The sequence below is a fragment of the Melopsittacus undulatus genome, chromosome 4, assembly GCF_012275295.1.
Source record: "Melopsittacus undulatus isolate bMelUnd1 chromosome 4, bMelUnd1.mat.Z, whole genome shotgun sequence".
Lineage (NCBI taxonomy): Eukaryota > Metazoa > Chordata > Aves > Psittaciformes > Psittaculidae > Melopsittacus > Melopsittacus undulatus.
Window position 1 is genome coordinate 61,981,355 of NC_047530.1, and position 6,543 is coordinate 61,987,897.

Below are 6,543 nucleotides of genomic sequence, written 5' to 3' on the forward strand. Positions count from 1 at the left end.
TTTGGGCATAATTGGCTACCCATAGTCAGTTACACATTGCTTGTGAGCTTATCAACAGCTGGATCCATGTCTAATGACATGATCAGTTTGTTTGCACTTCCTTCAGTATTGAATGCTGTTGTTCCTGTAGGTGTGAATGTTGTTTGAAAGGACTTAAGCATCAAACTGGAAACTAAACATGAAATAGACCCCGGGCCCCAGTGATGCACCAAGGCTGAGGAAGGCAAGGCCTTCACGATGAAAACAATGAAATGAAGGTTGAAATACTAATATTTGGGCCTTTAAAAGGATTTTTCATCCCATATGTGCAAATACCAATTAGTTGTGCAAAGCCCAATTAGTAAGTAGCTTCGACTAGTGATCAGCATGCTTATAGCTTAAATATCTTCACATAAAACAGGAAATGGCCTAATTTAACACTGCAGAAACTAAGCAGGTAATGGCTGGATCTTAAGCAATTAATAAGAAGTAGGAGACAGAAATTACTACCTGGAAAGAAAACATGCTCTGTAATGTAGAAGTGACTGCTGAAGTGCATACACAGTGAAGACTTGGATACTTTTTTTTCTGGGCAGCATTTTGTCAAAATACCACTGTGTTGAAGGCTTAAGATTCCAGTGGAACTTAGACTAACACAGAGGGATCACTGGCAAATATACTCCCTCCTCAGTTTTGGAAGCTTAGGAAGTTTTTGACTTCTTATGGAATTTCACTGCTGAAATGACTTTCTATGTTTAGGTAACAATTTGGAATACATATAGATTGTTTTGTGGGTTTGGTTTTGTCTGTTTATTTGTTAGTTTTTTTTTTTCCTTATCCAGTCCATTACACAGGGAATGAAAAGGGCTGTAAATGGTTCCTTGCTAAAATCCAGGCATGCAGTTTCTATTTTAAAGCTCAAGTGTGTGTTTTTATATTAGAGTACTGCTGACTTTGCTCTAGCTATACATAATTCCTTGCCCTTTGTCCAAAACACTTTTAACTCCACTGTACTGTTTTAAAGAAAACTAAATTAGGGAAGACACATGCTTCTATTTCAGTCTCTTTTTTTCTTTTTTCTTTTTTTTTTTTTAACCTCAATGAAGATGGAAATTGAAATTGCTCTTGAGGGAAGTGTAGTAGATGGACCAGAACTACTTAATACCAGAGTCATTATTCATGCTACACACTTCTTATCATAGAAGTACAAATTGTACTGTTCATGAGATTTCAATGCTTTTTTACACCATTTAGAACACACACAGTCGATCTCTTCAGTTTGGAAAAAGAACTCAGTGTCTTCACTACATACAATCTTCAAGCAAAAGCTGAATTCTCTAAGTACTGTGAGATAAATGTTAGCTTGATAGCAATAATTAAAAGTGGAGGATTTGTTTCTGCTGAGTCACTTCTTTTCTTATCCTATGTATTTCTAGGTAATAAACCAGTTTGTTACTGAATTTTTGTATGTACTCACAAGTATAGGAAGGCTTGTGACTAGGCTGCATTTGGGAAATTCAGCTGCACCTGAGCCAAGTTCCTAATGATCATGGGCCATCCCAGTTGCTGTTAACCTTAGGTAGACCCTGCCCAGTGGCAGATCCTCAATAGCCTGGTGAATTCAGTAGGAGTTTCTCTTCTAGTGAAAATTATGAAGGTAAAAAGAAGAAAGGAGTTCATCCTCCTGTGAATTTGTGTGTGCCAATTGTAGTGCTTCCAACTGTTGATTATTGCTCCTTAGCTATACCTTCTTGCCTTCACAGCTTGTTATCCACTGGCAGCCAACAGTGCAGTCCCTGTGCAACTCTAGTTTTGCTTCGGAAAAAAACGGCAGATTCACTGTGACCTCAACAAGGCCAACAGCTTTTGTCAAATCTGCCCATCACAGGTAAGATGCTGGAGTTGTGCTCTTTTCCCTGTTTTTAACTCACATAAATATGATGTCAAAATGTTGTTGTGTAAACCAAACTGCAGTGTGTTTGCAACATTAGTGCTTATGTGGCTGGTCTAACACTTCCTTCCAATTACAGTTTGCATATTTGCAGCAGGTGGCTGAGCTGCAGGAGGTGGTAAGAAGGCTAGGTAACATTAAGGAGGCTGAGAGGGAGTTAGATAGCTGATTCTGAATGTAGTGTGTAATGGACCCACAGCCTCTGTTCAAACAGAGGAAAGTTGCTGAGAAGTATCTGCAAACACACATTTCCTTTAGCATAAACATGGCGTGGCCTACCATTTACAGCACAGTTCACTGCCTGTGTGCATGGGCTCAGAGCTGGGCCACTCCTCCCTAGCTCAGGTAGCTTATCACCTTCCCCTACAGATATGCTCCCAGGGAACGCAGGTGGATGTTCCCTAATGAGGACAATCTTCTGTAACAAGAATGAAAGTGGTGCAAATGTATTTCTGTGTGTCTCTCCTGCTTTTCATTTCTTGTCTCTGAGTTACCAGCTCTAGTGCATAAACAAGTGGTTGTTTTCATAGTGAAAACAAGATACAGAAATTATGCAAAATGAACCAGCTCTTGGTAACCTCTTTCTTTGGAGCAGACATTGCAAGACTAATTGCCAAGAAGCATGAAGCAGAACTGGTTGGCAGGGAGCCCCATAATGCCTTGCACCATGGCCCTTTCTTCCTTGGAAAAAAACATGGTAACTCACATCCACAGCCTTGAAATTAATCCTATCAGACACTCTTCTGGAAAACACAAAAAAAACCCCAAACAAACAACCACCACCCCAAAAACCCCTTAACCAAACACAAGAGGCATACAGGCATACATTTTGATTAATCCAATATGAATATATTATAAAGTCACACCCCTCCCATCATGCTTCACATTTCCATATGCTCTTGAATAGAAATGAGCTCAAGACTGTTGGGAGCTTCTACTGTTTCAACTGTTTTGAGGGTGACAGAGCCCTGGAATAGGCTGCCCAGAAGGGCTGAGGAGTCTCCCTCTCTGGAGATACTCAAAACCCACATGGACATGTTCCTGTGTAACCCACTCCAGGCGGCCCTGCTTTGGTAGGGGGGTTGGAGTAGAAGATTTGTAGATGTCCCTTCCAACCCTAACAGCTCTGTAATCCTGTGATATGAACCTATTAGTCATACTGAGCTGAATTATTTCAAAGACAAAATGTCTGTAAATGCCATGGGAGCTGGTGGCTTAATAAAGGACAGAACCCAATGGGTTCTCTGACAGATGGCAATACTGACAGATTTTAGGTTGTCCGTTCTCTTTGGCATCAGCCAACTGTACAGGCAGCATGGGCTTAGTCCTGCACTGACTGTCCCTTCCTGTGGAGTTTTCACAAAAACAGATGGAGCTGCAGCTGGTGTGAGTAAGGATAGTGGTGGTGGATAGACAATCACCTGTAGGAAACAACATGTTGTTGATCCCACTATTTGTGTTGTTTCAAAGGGAGCAATAGCCAGTTCTGAGATACTTAATTTGAGAACTTGAAATCAGCCATGCTAACAACTTGTAGATTCTCACTGTCTAACTCTCCAGCACAGAGCCTTTGGAAATTTTAGTGTGTTTTTCCCCGATTAATTTGTTTTGTCTGTTGCATATACACTTGTATAAATAAGTCTTCCGTGTTTTCATTTAAAAAACAAAAACAAAACAAAAAAAAATAGGATAATATAAGTGAAACAAGCACCTTTGAAACATACTTCTAAGTTAGTGAAACCCCTGCAACAGGAGAAAACAATAAAGATTAAAAGGAAAATAATCATATTAGGAGGGGAAATGTTGCTTCAGTATTACTGCCCTGAATATTAATAGTGAGACTTGCAGAACCTATGTGTCGTTGAAAAATAACATTTTTTTTTGAGGCAGAATTGTAGCATAGACAGATTTCACATTTGCAATAAAACAGGAAGAAATTTCAGGTTGAGGAAAAGGATCACAGACCCTGCTATATGTGGGAGGTTTTCTGGTTGCAGAAGAACGGAGGTTGTTTTACTTTATGTATTCGGCAGAAGTTGTAAGAAGTGATAACTGGGTGTATCTGCTGGATTTCGGTTCATCCTCTGTCCCGTTACAGTCTCAGAAACGTAAGGCTTGGGAGGAGGCCGTGTTTGTGTTTCCTATTGCCCTCTACAGGGTCTCAGGAGTAAAACACCAGCTAAAAATACGGAAATACGTTGTATTAAACGTGTTAACAGCAAATTGCACACTACACGGAAGAAAGATGAAAAGATGTTAATAAGCATTATTTACCTCTGAACAATACACTGCTGCCTTTCTATGGCTAAGCTGGAAAATCGCATGTGTAACTTGCTGATTTAAAGAGCTTTAAAGTAAGTACAAAATTCCACAGTGATCCTAACTTTCTGTTATTACTGGATGTGTTGCAAACCCAGTGATACTCTGTGTTTTGCGGCTGGAACAAACTCGGATTCTGTCGTTCCCCCCCCTCCCCCCGCCCTGAAAACAGAGTTCTTGTTTTCACAACGTTGCCATTTGAATCTACACAAATTTTGGGGAAATAAGCATATTCCTATTTGTCAAACAGTGCTTTTCAGTGTGAATTTAACTCCATTTCTGAAGAGCCAATAGCGTTTGAATGCATTCCAGATTCCATTGTAATTCACACTTAGAAGCTTAGTCAGGCTGGAAATCTGCAGAATAGCTTTGGGTTACATGAAAACAAACATTACAGTGCTGAACAGGAATCTTTTCAAATCTGTTGGAGACTTTTTCTATTCAATTCCATAGATCTTGAGTCTGACCATTATTTGCTCTCTCTTTGAACAAAAAGTCTCAGGAAGCTATTTGCATGTTCACATTTGTGTAGTGTTCAATATGTCTCTGCTGTGCAGTTGTAAAAATAGGCATGACTCAGCTCTGCCTCAGCATTCTCATAGACTGTATCTTTTTCACAGTACAGGTAGGGCTGACATTACTTACATCAGTTTCTGTTACAACAGTATCTATTTAGAGATTTATAGCTCAAATAATAGCTCAATATAGCTTTGGTCTGAAATTTTTTGTAATGATGCTTCATATCAGGGAAAACTCTTTTACTCTGTAAACACCTTTGAATGAATTTTGAATTATCCAAATACTGGAGTTTATACGTGTTTCAGCAAAGACTGGCTAGAGCTTAGCAGCTAAAATTTATACCCACATCAAGACTCAGTTTGTCAAGTAGCTAGTGAGCAATAAAATCCCCCCATCTCCTTTTGCATTATTGTCCTGTGTAACCAGGCCCTGAATCTGATGTAAATCATGTTGCTTATGAAAAGAGAGGCCAGAGAATAAAAGTGTATTAGGAAAAAAACCAAATAAATTGTGATGAAATGTTATATGTCTGTTGGCACAGGACATTTTTTGCTATCTATTGTTAGAGCATCAGAAGAACATTGAAAATCAGCACTGAAATCAGACCTGATTCCTGCTTGTATGTTCTTTTATGTTTTGGGCTTGAATATTATCTGTTCATTTTCAAAATGAAAATTGGTTGGTTGATGATTTTCTCAAGGCAGAGTTTTCCTTTCTCACATGGATAAGTAATTAAATTTGTATGTGCTTTTTTTTAAATCTCTCTTAGCAACTTTGCATTATTTCTCGTGTTTTGACAAAAGCTACTCCTGGCAGGGGGAAAAAAGGGACTAGTACCCATCAAAATAATGGTATCTATCATGTTTTATCATTAAGAGAACAGGCTGATAAGATCTGTCAGTCTTATACCAGGTGGTTATGTAGATAAATTGCTGTTAACCTTTCAGCACATTCAGTGATCCATCCTTGTTTTAGGGAAATAGGTAGCTGTAATTTCTCCTTCAAGAAAGATTTATGGTCATGTAGAAGAAGGGCAGTGAAAATGTGAACCAGTCTGCTGCTGTTTATTCTTTGGCCCGTTTCAATCCTTAGGCCACTCTATATTGGCTTCATTATACCTGCTACAGCCAGATTTTCATCATAGGATTTATTTTTCCGTTACAGCCTTCCTGAAACTGTGATAATGGGTTTATTTTATTACCTTAGTATTTTCAGAACACACAAGAACTTGCAAGTATGTAATTCAGGATGATTTCAGAGCAGTGATTAAATTTGCAATTGTGTTATGGAAGACAGGATCATGAGGTGTTTTTTGTACTGTAATAAGTAAATCTCTGACACAAATCTTCATTTCCGTATCATAACTGTATTGAGAGTGACATTGGAGATACCATTTAAATCAAAGTAGTCTATAATGCTGAAATTCAAATCAGATGTTGGCTATGATGTCAGGCTCCTAGCATTACTTTAAGTATGCTGTGGTAAAGTAGCCTGTAGGTTGAATTCTTGGACCTACCCCAGTTTTATATTTTTTTGACTTTTAATGGTGAAACTATCTATAGCTGCTAAACTGTTATTTCTATGGAAGAAGTAGCTGTGCAAGTTCTATTACATTTTGTTCCTTCTATTGGCACACTAGTCACTGAAGCTAGCATACAGAGGGAGTCATACTTGGCTCATGCACTCATCTGTAACCAGGAAGATAATGAGGTACCTTCAAATGCTTTTCTTTCTTTACTGCTCTTACAAGATGGAAGTTGATCGATAGAGAATTC